The 16,006-nt window shown below is 36.3% G+C and overlaps 1 protein-coding gene across 50 annotated transcripts in view; it reads left to right on the top strand.

Annotated features, from left to right (window-relative positions):
• The window catches only part of LOC126061591 (uncharacterized), a 68,040-nt gene that overhangs the window by 38,776 nt on the left and 13,258 nt on the right, over positions 1-16,006 (top strand). For all 50 annotated transcript variants that reach the window (XM_049858217.1, XM_049858205.1, XM_049858202.1 and 47 more), the window contains one exon: positions 1-16,006. This exon is cut by the window's left edge; it is cut by the window's right edge and continues 13,258 nt beyond it. The gene's annotated coding sequence lies outside the window, so the exon portion shown is untranslated.

Here is a 16,006-nt window from a genome sequence, read left to right as displayed (position 1 = left end):
TTTTTTAAAGACAAAAATCATTTCTCCTTTGAATCTCCCACAATATGCGGGACAGTGCTTCACACTTGCAAAACTAAGAATAATATATATGTTGAAGTACTGCAAGACTTATGTGCTGGTGGGGCCTACAAACGGGCAGGGAAATGTTACATTGGACAGCATCTCTTGAAGAGGGTCCAACAACTAGCCTTTTTTTTTTAATATTGTGTTTTACAAAGCAAATTAGATTCTCCTTTAACAGTTTTTATGCAGATTGTTTCATGTCAATGGTTACAGCTTTTACACTGTGTCAGCATTCTAATTATTTCCATTCTCTTTTTTCTGTTTCTGTTCATCTAACTTCCCTTCCCCTCCTTGCCTTTTCATCTTGGCTTTTAGGTAAATGTTGACCGTTTGGCCTCATATAGGTTTCTGTTTAAGGGAGCACATCACTCATGAGTGATATTGTTTATTGTATAAGCCAGTTTGTTGGTTGGCTGAAAGGTGACCTGTAGAAGTAGTTTCAATTCCAAGTTCAAAGCGTATCTTAGGGTGATAGTCTTCGGGATTCCTCTAGCCTCTGTTAGTCCAGTAGATCATGTGGATTCCTTTTTTAGGAATTTGAATTTTGTTCCGTATTTTTCTTCCACTCTGTCTGGGACCTTCTATTGTGTCCTGGTCAGAATGGTTAGTAGTGATAGTTGGGCATCGTCTAGTTCTTCTGGTCTCAGGTTAGAAGAAGCTGTGGTGGGTGTGGGCTGTTAGTCCTGAGCACTGGTTTCTTCTGTGAGCCTTTGATATCCTTCATTCTCTTTCGCTCCATTTGAGTAGAGACTAATTGTTCTATCTTAGATGACTACTCACAAGCTTTTAATACCTGAAATGCTACTTGCCAAACTAGGATGTAGAACATTATCTTTGTGGATTGTTATACCAGTCGATCACATTGTCCCACAAGACTGTGGTCCCAAGCCTTTTAAACCAGTAAACGAATCCTACTAGTTATTTGCATATGTTACTTGGATAGGAAGCCTCCATACCTGTGCCCTGTATGTGGTTTGTTATGTACGTGCATATAGTGCAGACACGTGTATACATGTGCCTACAGATACACCTGGACATGCATACGCATTTACTTCCATATGCCCTCCTATACACATATACATCCATATCTACCTGCATAATTACACACATATTTTTTGGTTGTTTTACTGTTGTTGCAAAATGCTGTATGTTATATAGCATTTTCTGAAACTGTCCATTTTTCTCAGGTACTTCTTAGTGTCTTTATTTACCTTGGTCAGGTTGTGCTGACTTCACTCATGTTTAGGATTGCCTTTTCTATCACCAAAAGTCACAAGTGTCTCCTACCTAGAAGGGGATTCCCCCTCCTTCTCCCTCCCATCCCTGGTACCTGTAAAAGAGCTTTGCTTTCTGTGTGTAATCTATCTTGACTTTTTATAAAAGTGGGACCGTACAGTATTTATCTTTTTGTGAATGACTTGCTTCACTCAGCATAATGTCCTCCAGATTCATCCATGTTGTAAGATGTTTTGTGGACTCCTTAGTATTCTTTATAGTTGCACAGTGACTGCAACAATGGCCTCAAGCATGACAACGATTGTGAGAGTGTTACAGGACGGGCAGTGTTTCATTCTTTTGTACATAGGGTTGCTCAACAGCACCTAACAACAATAGCAGTATTCCATTGTATGTATGTACCACATTTTGTTTATCCGTTTATGTGTTGATGGGCACTTAGGTTGTTCCCATGTTTTTGCTGTTATGAATAATGCTGCATGCATCTATTTGTGTCACAGCTCTTATATCTCTAGGATATATACCTAGGAATAGGATTGCTGCATCATGAGGTATTTCTATTTCTAGCTTTTTTGAGGAAACTGCATACCGTTTTCCATAGTCATTGTACCATTTTATAATCCTACTAGCAGTGTATAAGAGTTACAGCCTCTCCACAGCCTCACCAGCATTTGTTGTTTTGTTTTCTGTTTTTTTTTTTTTTTGATCATTTTCGCATGGGTGAGATGGTATCTCATTGTGGTTTTGATTTGCATTTCTTTAGTGGCTAATGATCATGAGCGTCTGCTCATGTATTTGTTGGCTGTCTGAATGTCCTCTTTGGTGAAGTGTCTGTTCATGTCCTTTGCCCATTTTTTGATTAGGTTGTCACTTTGTTGTTGAAGTTTTCTACATGTTTTAGAAATTAGACCCTTACCAGATGTCGTTGACAAAGATTTTTCAGCCTGTAGGTTCTCTTTTTACTCTCTTGATAAAGCCTTTTGATGAACATGGTATTTAATTTTTATGAGGTCCCAGTTATCTAATTTATCTTCTGTTATTTGTGCATTTTTAGTTGTGTTTCATAGGTTATTTATGCTGAAAATTAGGTGCACTAGTTTTGTCCTTATGCTGTCTTCTAGGAACTTTGAAGTTTTAGGCTTAACAGTTAGGTCTTTGATCCATTTCGAGTAAGTTTTTGTGCATGGCGTGAGGTAAAGATCCTAATTCATTTTTCAGCATATGGTTATTCAGTTTTGTCAGCACCATTTTTTGAAGAGACTGTTTCTTCCCCATTGAATGGACTTTGACCCTTTGTTGAAAATCAGCTGCTGTAGATGGATGGATTTGCTTCTGGGTTCTCAGTTCTACTCCATTGGTCTATGTGTGTGTCCTTGAACTAGTAGTACCAGGCTGTTTTGATTACGGTGGCTGTATTGTAAGTTTTGAGATCGGAAAGTGTGAGATCTCCTACTTTGTTGTTGTTCTTAATATTGCTTTAGCTATTCAGGGCCTCCTTCCTTTCCAAATAAAGTTGGAGATAAGTTTTTCCACTTCATTAAAGATTATTGTCGGGATTTGGATTGGGATTGTTTTATATCTATAGATTGCCTTTGTTAGTATTGACATTTTCACAATGTTAAGTCTTCCAATCCATGAGCATGGGATGTTTTTCCATTTCCATAGATGTCTTTTAGTTTCTTGCAGTAGTGTTTTATAGTGTTCCTTGTATAAATCTTTTATGTCCCTGGTTAGGTTTATTCCTAGGTATTTTATCCCTTTGGGGACTGTTGTAAATGGTATTTAATTCTTGATTTCCTTTTCAGAGTCCTTGTTAGTGTAGAGGAACTCAACTGATTTTTGTGTGTTGATCTCATACCCTGCCACTTTGCTGAATCCTTCTATTAGTTCCATTAACCCTATTGTGGAGTCTCTGGGATTTTCTATGTATAGGATCATATCATCTGTGAATAAGAATAGTTTTACTTCTTCCTTTCCGATTTATATACGCTTTACTTCCCTTTCTTTCCTTATTGCTCTGGCTAGGACATCCATACAATATTGAATAAGAGTGTGATACAGGATATCCTGTCTCATTCCCATTCTCAAGAAGAATGCTATCTAAATCCTTCTCTGTTGAGAATAATGTTGGCTGTTGGTTTTGCATATATACCCCTAACTATGTTGGGGAATTTCCCTTCTATTCCTATTTTGCTGAGAGTTTTTATCAGGAAAGGGTGTTGGATTTTATCAGATGCCTTTTCTGCATTGATTGAGATGATCATGTGGTTCTTTTCCTTTGTTTTATTTCTGGTGTGGATTATATTGGTTGACTTTCTAATGTTGAACAATCTTCATATACCTGGTATGAATTCGGCTTGATCATGATGTATTATTTTCGTGATAACGCTGTTGAATTCTCTTGTGTAGAATTTTGTTGAGAATTTTTGCTTTTATGTTCATGAAGGATATTGGTCTGTAATTTTCTTTTTTAGTGGTGTCTTTGCCTGGCTTTGGTATCAGGGTTATGCTGGCTTCATAGAATGAATTTGGGAGTATCCTTTCCTTTTCTATGTTCTGGAATAGTGAGAGTAGAATTGGTGTCAACTCTTCTGTGAATGTTTGGCAGGATTCTCCAGTGAAGCCATCTGGGCCAGGGTTTTTCTTTTGTTGGGTTTTTTTTTTTTTTTAATGACATTTTCAGTTTCTTCTTTTTTTAATGGGTCTGTTCAAATTTTCTGCCTCTATTTGTGTTAATTTAAGTAGGTAACGTTTTTCTAGAATCTTATCCTTCTAGGTTTTCAGATTTGTTGGAGTACAGTTTTCATAGTATTGTTATGATCCTTTTTATCTTAGTTGGTTCTTTTGTAATGTCCCTCATCTCATTTCTTACTTTGATTATTTACATTTTGTCATTTTTTTTTCTTCTCTCAGTTTGGTCAGCGGCTTGTCAGTTGATCCTCTCAAAGAACAAACTTTAGTCTTGTTGATTATTTCTATTGTTTTCTGTGTTCTGTTTCATTTGTTTCTGCTCTGGTCTTTATTATTTCCTTTCTTCTGGTGACTGTGGGTTTTTTTTGCTGTCCTTTTCTACTTAAGTTATTGATTTTGGTCCTTTCTTCTTTTTCGATGTGTGCATTTATTGCCATAAATTCTCCTCTGAGCCCTGCTTTTGTTGTGTCCCAAAGGTTTTGGTATGTTTTGTTTCCATTGTCATTTGAATGTAATAATTTTTAATTTCATTTTTTATGTCTTCTGTTACCCAGTAATTTTTTAGTAAGGTGTTACTCAGTTTGCATATATTTAACTTTTTTCATTCTTTTTGTTATTGATTCCTAGTTTTATTCCATTATGGTCAGTGAATATGCTTTATATTATTTTGATGTTTTTGAATTTATTTGAGGCTTGCTCTGTGGCATAAAATACGGTCTGTTGTGGCGAATGATCCCTGTGCATTGCAGAAGAATGTGTACTGTGCTGCTGTTGGTGGTGTCTTCTGTAATATGTGTATGAGGTCAAGTTGGTTGATTGTGTTATTTAGATCTTCTGTATCTTCGTTGAGTTTCTTTCTAGTTCTGTCCATCATTGACAGTGGTGTATTAAAGTCTCCAACTCTTATTGTAGATTTCTGTTTATTTCTCTCTTCAATTCTGTTATAGTTTATGTATTTTAGAACCTTATCATTATGTGCGTAAATACAACAGCTGGCTTTTAGAGATTGCAGGTGAACTATGAATGTAAGCTTCTTCATGTTTAGCAATGACAGCTATTGTTTTTAGGAGGAAAAAAAGTGCCCCATGATTATAATAACACCATTATTAATTATAGAGTATATTTTAGTAGCTCTTAATTCTGTATGTATACACAGTGTGTTTAAGATAGTAACTGTACTTAATGAGTGTATTTCATGACCTTCCTATTGACTTATTAGTCTCTATCTGAGTTCTTACGAGTGTTTTCACTTCCTCTTATTCTTATTTTAACATTTCTTGAAAAACTGTTTTTGTTTCTCTGCTATGTTGTATTTATGACCCTGAATACCTAGAACTTTTCAGCAACTGGGGAATCCTCCAAAAATCTATGCTTTTAGCATTTATTGTTCAGTTTCTTTTGGCACATATTATTGACACATGTAGTTTGTCCTCTTTATAGCTTGAAGTACAGCAGATGGTCATTATTTCGTTCCAGAGCACTTAAGGGGGTGCATAAATACACATACTTGGATTGAAAAAAAAAAAAAAAGTTTTGTTGTAGGAATCACTTTCTGTCCTTGTTGTTGGAGTTTCCTGATACAGACGAGGATGTTCAAAAAAAAGAAAATTATTTTTCAAATTATAGGTAAGTTTTTTTTTTTTTTTTTTTTTTTTTAATTAAGTGTTTAGTTAGCTGCCATCTCTTTTTGTTTCTTTTTAAAAAGCAGGATTGGCGGGTTGGATCAGGTATTGTTTCCATATATGTACTGCCTTTTTTTTTTTTTTGACATAAGCACACCAGCTCTGAGAGACATCTGAAATACTTTGAATTTAGAGACAGGGCTTTTAAAGAAAGGAATAGCTGTTCTCTTATATTAACCATGTAGACTTAGAAACAGACTTTAAAGGAAAACAGGGGCATGTGTGTTCGCACTGGGTATTATTGTTGCGCCTCTTCACATAGCAGTTAGGATTTGTCAGCAGTTTGTTTTGACTCAGTATACTAGGTGGGGGTGGTTCTGTGTGTTTTTGTAAGTTAACTAGTGTGGGATGTCAGTAATGTCGACTTTACAATTTTGGTTGGCTGTAATTCCTCTGTGTAAGAAACTGTCATATTTGCCCTATTTTCCAGGGCAGATTTTGGTACTGATACTTGCCCTAAAATATTTACCAGATAGTTTTTCTGTGACCCTGGAGCTCAAAGCTTGCCCTCAAGATTTATAGTCTTTTCTGTTTCATTTTCCTTCTCTGGTGTTTCCGTGGTATTGCCGCTGTCTCATTTGGGAACCTCCTTTTATTGCCTTTTTCAGTTTATCTGTTCTTGGAATATTCCTCATATGTAATAAGTTTTAAGACTCAATGGCACTGGGTTATTGTGGCTAGATTGGGGACACTCTGAAATATGGTTTTTTGGGAGGTCGTTTTTGGCACAGATAACCATGCTACGTTGTTTTGAGCAGGGATGTTGAAGTCTTTGTAGTTCTGTCTGAAACAGAGGTGGAGGCCCTTGGGCTTGATTGAAAAGCTCTTCAGATTTCAGAAATCATCAATAAAGAGGTGTCCTAGGCAGATCTGTCTTGATCCTTTTGCTCTTTCCTAAGGAGCACCTCCCAGTACAATATGGTGGTCCTGGTGCATCTTGACCTGGATGTCCTACAGAATTAAAGTTGGCAAGTAAAGCCTTATAGACAAGACACAGAAGGCACACAGTGTTTACCTCTAGTTTACCTGAGGTAATTGTCACATTTAAAGATCAGTGCAGATGTCTAGTATTTTAAATAACTTTCCATCCTGTAACTACTCTTCATTTACTTAAAACATACTCTGTTATAAATGTGGTCTTGTTCCAGCTGCTAACTAAATTCTTCTTCGTATACGTTTATTGTAAATTGTCACTTACGTCGACTAGAAATAACTGGAAATGCTAACTAACTGGAATTCTTTTAGCATTTTGAGTACTTGATATTTAAGATCGAGATTGATGACAAGTAAACAAGGTGGTTGCAGGGCAGTATTTGCTGTCCTACAGTCTCCGATTGCTGTAAAGAATTTTCATTAGATGTCATTTTAGGAGGTTTCCAATTCACTGCAGGCCACTGAAGCTTGGAGGGAAGCAGAATGTTTGCCAAGTATTTTAACATGCTAACAGTCCTCTGCACGTGGTTGACAGTTCATCAGAAACTACTAGGTAGATTTTTATTTTTAAGAATATTAAAAAAAAAAAAAGTACTGGGTCCCAAGGTAGCTTAGAATCAAACTATTTTTCTCTTTTTAATTAAAAAAAAAAAAAAAAAAAGTTGTAAGAGTTCAGAATAAAGTTGGTTTAGTTTAAAGACTTAAAAAATTCCTCCTTATTTTTAATCTGTCCTTCTTGTAAACTGGTTTTCATTTTTCTTTGTGGTGCTTACTTCTAATTTCCCACAGCTCCACTGCAGATTTTCCTCACTGTGAGATAGTACTAATTACACATCGTTCCAAAATCAACTTTTGAATTCTCACAAAGGATTTCTGTCAGATACGATTTCAGAGTATTGTATCTTCCTGACCGAAGCTGGGTTTTGGAACGGTGTATGGTGTAGGAAAATAACTGACATGTGAAGCTCTTCAGATGATTCTTTATAGAATTACATGATATGTTTCAACTGTGCAAATACAACCATGAAGAATTTGTAAGAACAGTTGCATTCTTACCAACTGAAAAGAAAAATCCTTGAAAAATGATTGGTGCTGATAGTTTCATGAGGTTAACCAGTGCTGTGTAAAAAGTAGACTGTCCTGTTGCAGAATGTTACATAGTTTATACAACTCATCAGCTCTGGGTGTATTCCATGTATTTATAGCTTAGTTGGTAGAGAAGAAAAGCTTCCAATGAAGGGTCCTGTAGATGATTAATTTTCTCCAAGATTGCAAGAATATAGAGTATTTCATGATATGGTAGTAGTAAAATTACGATTAAAAAACTACTTTCTATAAATTTAGGAAAGGTAACAGTAGACCTTTGAAAAAGACTTATACTTTTTTAATAAATCGTTCTTTTTTTCTTTTCATTTTGGTTTTATAGACAACTTGGTCAGTGAGTTTCGTGCTAAAATTTCTTGTGAATACAGCATAATATCAATGTTTTTTGTTTTTTCCCAGTTAATTAATGATATGTCAGTGTTTTCTGCTTTCTCTTCAACTGCTAGAAATACATTTGTGTTTCCTTCAGCCCTTGGTTTGATTAAGTAGTAGTTAGCATTGTTTTATTGGAACAGTACCACCTACCATGTACAACTGTGTAAGAAATAGTTCCTTGAGTTCAGAGTGAAAGACCTAGAAAATTACCATCAGGAAGTCTGCTGTACCATTGTATGTTATGGAGTTTGAAGAAATATTTTTCTTTCTTCAGATGAAGTTGGTAGGGTAAAAGAAGTATATATAATTCTGACGTTCTTATTTAGATCTTCCCTCTGTAATTTCTTGTCATCAGTATTTAGTCAGTCCCTTAACGTTAGTTTTAAGATACTCAAGCATCTCATTTTTATGTACAATGGGGAGTTTCCAATTGGTAGAGTTTTTAAAGATGTTGAGTTAATGTTTCTGTTTTGCTCTAAAAAGAACTCAGTAGTAATAATACAAAGAGTGACTGTTTAATCACTGAAGAAGGCAAATTAATTTTGGACTTTTCAATGTTAAAATCTAGAAAATAGTTACTTTCATTTTTTTATGAAGATTTTTACTTAATTATCAAAATCTTACTCTTTTGAGATACAGATCTATCGTGATTATTTAAATGTCTCAGGAGGAAACTGTGATACAAAGTTTAGAAGCTTCATTTTAAAATTTATGCTGTTCTAGGATTTAAAAAAGCCTAATCTCTGAATTATTCATTATATATGTTTATTTAAAAGAGAAGCATATTAATTTTTTGAATCATCCATGAGTAACAAAATTACTCAAATTATAAGGAAAATGCCTACAAGTGTCAGTTCTTTTCAAATCAAAATTAAGCTCAAACATTTATACTTATACTATCACTGGCTACTGGAATCAAATCTTAATAGCATTTCTTAATCAGAAACGGCACTGATTGTAAGTAGAAAGAGAACATACCTACAGAGTGTGACTTTGAAAGCCCATCAAGTTGTATACAAGTAAAAGGCACTAATTTTTATCTTGAAGTTTTTTATTTTCTCTTTGGTTTTAACTGGTCATGGGAATCAACAACCCTGGCTGCCCCAGAGAAGTGTATTGGGTCTGCTTTCACCAGCACATTTGAGGCAAGACTCTGGAATTCTCTCCAAAACCATCCTGCCGAATGAATTTGAGGTTTTATTTGCTAGCCTTCAAATCCGTTCTCATTATACAAGATCATATGATTGAAACAAATGGGAACTGACGGCTATAACCTAGAAAAATAAGAGAACAAAGAGGGTTATTTTTTCACATGAGTACTTTATTGTTTATGTTTATCCGTTACCTGCCTTTCTAGCCCCATCTCAAGACACTTTTCCTTGGGTCTTTCATTTTTCAGTTTTTTGGGTCTTCAGGACCTCCACATCTGTATCCCCACCAGCCTGAAATTTTCCTTCAGATCGTGACTTAAATGTAAGCTCCTCAGAGAGAACTTCTTGACCACTCATTCTAAATTACTCTGCACATTATTCTCTTTCTTGTTACTCTGTTTCATTCTTTCCAGAACTAGTCACAATTTATGTAAGGTTATTTCTTTTATTTACCACTCTCCCCAGTGTGTACCTCAGTTCTCACACCTAGTAGGCACGCAAAAACACGTGTTAAAGGAATGAGGGATGAATGGCCACCTAATTTGATGTTATACGACTTAAGGAACATCGTAAAACTTGGCAGACGTTATTAAACGGATACATGGAGAGGAGGCGTTTTATTCTTCTTGTGGCTGTTGTTTTTGTTTTGTTTTATTTTCTTTCTTGGGGTGGAAGGAGAAACTGAATAGTGCTTAAGCCAGAGAAATTTAATTAAATTGGGTTTGTTAATCGGATATGCACTAGAGACAATTTTTTTAATCAGCTGTAGCTTATATTTTCACGTGACATTTCAGAAAGAATGAAAAGGACCTTGCAGCCGTACGTATCACAGTCTTTTGCCTGCTGATCCACGATCATAACCAGTGTCTAGAATTGGTCGTAGCATAAAACTGAACCATCACAATTACACATAGAACCACTTCCCACATAGTGCATTATTTCTTGTTCGTTTACTGCTTGAAATTAGCATATGTAAAAGTTTTACTTAGAACATGAAATTGGAACCTGATGTATCCATGTAATATTTCTTCTTAATTATAAAGTAGAATTTCTGCATTGCTGTCACAAAGGTGCTGTTGGATAGTTTCTTGGTCTCGACTGTAAGTTAATGAACATAATATTATAAATATGTTATGTATGAGAATCTTTGTATGAAACACATTTCTTTCATGAAAAGAGTGAATAGTATCCAGGCATTACCTGATACTTTCTCGAAAAAATCGTTTTCCTTTGTTTTAAAAAGGTTATTTTATAACAATTTTTAATGCTTTATTATTTCTAATTGTTTCAAACTGTAACTGGCTAGTTTTTGCTCCATCCTGTTTTTCCTAACCATATTCCCTATCCTCACCCCACTGCTCAATATCCCATGCCACAGTATTCCTTCCTTCTGGCTTTGCTTATTTGGTTCCCTTAATTTGAAATAATTAAAATAATTAATTAAAAAAAAAAGCCATGTTGTTATTCTCTTGCTTAGGACCTGTTGGTGCTTTTCTATGACGCTTAAATATCATTTACGCTTCAGCCTTGTCTACTTTCAATTCCTGGATTGTGCCAAAATCTTTTCCACCATGTTGTCTCTTTAAATTGTTCCCCCTCTCTGAAAAGCTTTTAACCTGACTGTTGACATTTTTAGGGAAGGCACAATGATAAAAGTGTAAGTATCACCTCCTTGGAGCCCTGTTGGTGCAGTGGTTAAGAGCTTGGCTGCTAACCAGATGATCGGCAGTTGGAATCCACCAGCTGCTCATTGGAAACCCTATAGGGCAGTTCCACTCTGTCATACAGGTTTGCTGTGAGTCAGAATTGACTCCGCGGCAATGGGTTTGTTTTCTCTGGTTTATCACCTCTCTTTTTTTTAGAAGGACCTCCTCTGACCACCCGATGTACAATTGGTCATCCCAGTTCTTGTTTTTAGTGTTTGAAGATGCCTTCTTTTTATACCTGCTGTCTTTCAAGTTATAAATGAAGTTAGAACTTACTATGGAAGCATTTTCTGAATAATCAAATCTTAGAATTTGAGGGTTTTTTTTTTTTTTTTTTAAGCTTTTACTATTTGTCCAAACACCATAGCTGGTTGTATAGAAACAGAAGTCATCATTAGTCCTTGGGATGCTGTGTTTAGTAGAGGAACACTTAGGGTCCTGAGACTCACAGAGCAGGGCGTGTGAGCCCACCTGTGGGTCAGGGAACACTTCCCTGTGGGGAATTATGTTGGTGTTGATGCTCAGGGTTTGAGTAGGAGTTAGCTCTAGGAAGGCCAGGGGTGCCGTGAGAGACAATTTAAAGAGTGGGAAGTGCTTGCATAGCTCAGTCCTCTGTGAAAGCTTGTTATGTTTACTCTTCTTCAGTGGTAGGTATCTGGAGAGTGGGAATAGAGGATTTTTTTCCCCATACTTTTTCTCTTCTGACTTTTCAGCTATAAATGTGATTATGTTTATGACCTGGGGGCACGAGTAGTGTGTGTAGGGAAAAGGGGAAGATGTTATTCTGACAGTGTATTGCACAATCTAATATTTTAATGAAGAAGTTTTGTGTTTTGGATATTTCATGTTTTAGCTGTGTCTCAGGAAATTGATTTCTGATCATTTTAAAGTTTGGTGCTACTGGTTCTTATTTTCTGTGATTTTAGCTTTGTATTTTTTTTTATTAGACAGACCACATGTCATAGGGACTGTGGGGGTTCAGTTAACACCTGAAAGGATGAATTGACTTGTAAATTGGGTGGTTTATGCTCACTGTGCCCTACTCCAAGATGCCCTAGACATTCCCCTTCACATTGGGCTCCTTGTGAGGTAGGCACTATTAGATGCCGTTGGGTGCCTTACTTTGCTACTCAGTGATAGCTTTGTCTTTTGAAGTTATAATCAGATACTTTATTGTCTTATAACTTCAACTTCAAAATTTAATCTCACATTGCAGTTTTTTTTTTTTTTTTGAAACATTTTTTGAGATAGAGAAGGTTCTTTAAAAGGAAAGAAAACAACCTAATTCTTGTCTGTCTCCTATCTCTCCTGGCCAAATCCGATTGATCTTTTTTTGTTATTATCTGGTGCATCATAACACTGATCCTGCATGAGGCTTACCAAAACTTCCTGTAACAGGAGAAAAACATTTGACTCCAGGTTGTCCTGAGTCAGGGGGAAGTATTACGTACAGAGGAAAAGCCTTTGGTAGGAAATACTGCTTCCTCTAGGAAGTACAGCACAAAGCTCTGTCATATGGGCAAGGGACAGCCTTATAAGGCAATTTTAGAGGTCTATTTAATGGCTTTATTAGAATGGATTTTCCATCACTATCCTCTAGGATTTATAAGGTTAATGACGTCATAGATATAAGTTGTTTTGAGGTTGACGTCAGTGCATTATGGGGTGGGGAGTACAGGGTACAGAGTATAACTGTACATTGTTCTCTCTTCTTGGCTCTTCTGTTTCTTACTTAGCCTCTGAGGCATTAGAATCTCCCAAGTAACAGTTCTGTCGAAAACTGAAGAAAGTTAAATACACCTGATAGTTGGAATTCTTGGGTTTACAGGTGTGCTGACTAATTACATAGGAAGTAGAATATCCCTTTAAATTAAACAGTTTGAAGATAGCACTGCCCTGTTAGTAGGACTATTTTTAATTAATTTTTCGGAAATAATGAATGATTTGCACTTCTTGTAATGGCTTTCAATAGTAGGAATTTCTCCCGCAGAGGGATAATCAACTGGAAATGTGAGGAAACGTTTCCAAAATAATAACAGTTTGTTGTTGCTTATTTTGATTTTGTGATACTCTGCACTAAGTGATATGAGAGCTTTAAGTTAAAGTGAATGATTATTAACACTTAAGAGTTTTGAGCCACCCTAAAGATAATTGGAAGAATTGTGATATGACTCTAGGCTCGGAATTACTGGTAATAGGGTCTTGTTCCATCCCTAGAAGTTAAGAAGATAAACGATTGGTTATAGAAGGAGGTCTTCCACATCATAAGGGTAGCTGCCATGTTGTGCGTAGAAGTTGATCTTCTGAGAAAACTCTGTGTAGAAAGACTAACGGTATTACATTTATTTCACATTTGTGTCTGATACTCAAGGGTTTACTTTGTCATAAGCTACAAAAACAGATTGGAGAAGTAAGCTCTATTTCCTAAGTGGGTATATTCGTGAGCTATATAAAAATGGTATTTTAAAATGTTATTTTACAATTAAACATTAGGAGATATCAAAGTATCTCTTCAGTAGTTACTACATAAATTGCTACTTTTTTTTTTTTTTATTTTTCAGGAAGACTGTAGTTTAAAAGAGAATTGAAGCAATTATATATGTTAGCTTCTCTGGTCTAGAAATGTGGCATAAAAGCTCCCTAGAAGCTTTTGTTCCATTGTGGTTGAAATGTTTTCTCACCTTTTTGAACTACCTCATTACTGCTGATGTATGTGATATGTTGAAATGTGCCTAGAGAAAGTTCTGCAAAAACTTCCTTTGACCTTTCTGGCTCCTAAGATACCTTAGCCCTGCTACATACTTTAAAAATCAAGTAGGTTATGTTAAGGCTAAGAATATTGAATATACCATGGACTGACAGATAATGAACAAATCTGTCCTGCAAGAAGTGCAGCCAAAATGCTCCTTAGAAGTGAGGATAGCAAGACTTCGCCTCATGTGCTTTGGACATGTAATCAGGAGGGACCAGTCCTAGGAGGAGGATATCATGCTTGGCAAAGTCCAGGGTCAGCAAAAAAGAGAAAAACCCTCAACCAGATGGGTTGACACAGTGGCTACAACAGCGGGCTTGAACACAGCAATGATTGTGAGGATGGCGTAGGACCAGGCAGTGTTTCTTTCTCTTGTACATAGAGTCGGAACCAATTCAACAACATGTTCATAAAAGAAAGTTTATTTGTAAAAATACTTCAATTTAGATTTCATATGTAATAATCTCCCTCTTGTGAATTTATAACTGAAAGGGTAGAGAATATTTTGCCCCAGGGTCAAGAGTAATAGTATTTAAACTCACTGATGAACATTTATTTATTTTCTATTCTTTGCTAAAAAATGTGAGATTAAAAGGGGAAAGATAATCATTTTGGTGTTAGTTTTAAAAAAAATGTGATTTCATGTGAATGTAATACCTGGACATATATTGGCTTCCATGTTAATATTTTTTTCTGCAGTGAAAGAAAAAATTAAGAATCTGCTAATGTGACTTAATTCACTCAGTGAAACATCTGTGGGAGCTAATGAAAATCATTTTGTAGTTTCCATTCTTATCTGTATCAGATCTTGCTCCTTGCCCCCAAAATTCGTTTTGCCTCTTTCCTGTCATAATAGATTCTCTCATTTTTATCCACTTATTTTTTTTTTTATAGTAAAGACAGCCTTTCCTGAGCTCACATGCAGCTAGATGCTGCCTTGTGAATTAGCTCTGACTTAATTGGATGTGGGTAGGACTAGACTACTGGACTAGAGCTGCTGTGCTTTTTGGGGAGAGGGACATATGTAAAATTCAGCGTAAGCTGTTATTATCCTGTGCGTCTGTTACACACGGCCAAACCATACATGAAAATACACGGCCATGGTAAAGGTGTTCACCATCTTGGCTACCTTTTTTGGAGGTTTTAATTTTGAATTTGTATGCAGAACTAATAATGAAGGCATTCTCATGTGAAAGAAAGCTTTTAAATTAACCACGCCTTACTTAGCTAAAATCAAGCACTGAATTCATGCTTTTGAGTTTCTTTACTGTCCTGTATTTTGTGATTTATATTAGATAGTTGTATTGAAAAGCTGTGTATGACTGTCTTTAACTCTTTTGGGCTTTATGACCCATCGAGTGCTAGACAAGATGATGTCTATTGATGGTTGAGATTTCCTGTATTTTCAGTCCTTGTGCCTGCCCTGCTATACCTTCCTTACTTTACCTGCTTCCCCCATATCTCTCCCTTCCCTTTTGTGTCTGGGGAACCTCTGGTGCAGCTCTGCTTGGCCAGTCCACTAGAGCTCCCGGCCTTGAGACCAGATGCCTGACATTATTCCTGAACGCACACACACTGGTGAAATCCAGTGACTTGCTTCAGGAGTTTGTGGGCTTAAATTATACTGGATGGAAAAATGCCCTGTGCTTTGTGACTTTTTAAACTAAGTAATCCCACTTACAAGAAACTGTGAGTGTTTGGGAACCAACTTCTGTGTAGGAGATGAGTACTAGGGAGAAGAAAAGTTTCATAATGATGAATAAGGAATTTTCAGAAAGCATTGTTTGGTTTGTCATTTTCAGTCCTGAGAACATTCTACATCGTCACACTGGGGACAGGAGAGAGCTTCACAGAAGGGTGGGGTTTGGCCTGAAGTTAGTTATGTTTCAGTGAATTGGTGGAATCATTGCAAATTACTCATATAGCTCTAGGTGGCGAAGAGTTGAAAGAAGGGCAATATCACATTACAAAACAGTGCATGTCCTTCTATTGTTGTCGTTTCCAAGCTCCATATCTGTGGCTGCCCCACATTCCGTCACCTTCTACATGTGTAGCTCTAGCTGTGTGAAAGTACTGGAAACTAAGTGGTGGCCACGTGTAATCTTACTTGCCTGTGATTGATTCACATGTAAAAATTCTTGTTAAATCTGAATGGAAAGGCAGAACAACATTTCCTTCCTTTTTAACATAGAAAACCTTCCAGCACCTCAGCCTCTATTTCCTGGTCACTGAAGTGATAATGGAGTTCTCTTGGTTCAGTGGACCCAGTCATGTACCTACTCTTCATTCACATTCAAAAACCTTGCCTGCCCA

Source organism: Elephas maximus, chromosome 18 (genome assembly GCF_024166365.1).
Source record: "Elephas maximus indicus isolate mEleMax1 chromosome 18, mEleMax1 primary haplotype, whole genome shotgun sequence".
Classification (NCBI taxonomy): Eukaryota; Metazoa; Chordata; class Mammalia; order Proboscidea; family Elephantidae; genus Elephas; species Elephas maximus.
The sequence above is the reverse complement of the archived record's forward strand: the minus strand, read 5'-3'. Positions and strand labels throughout refer to the sequence as shown.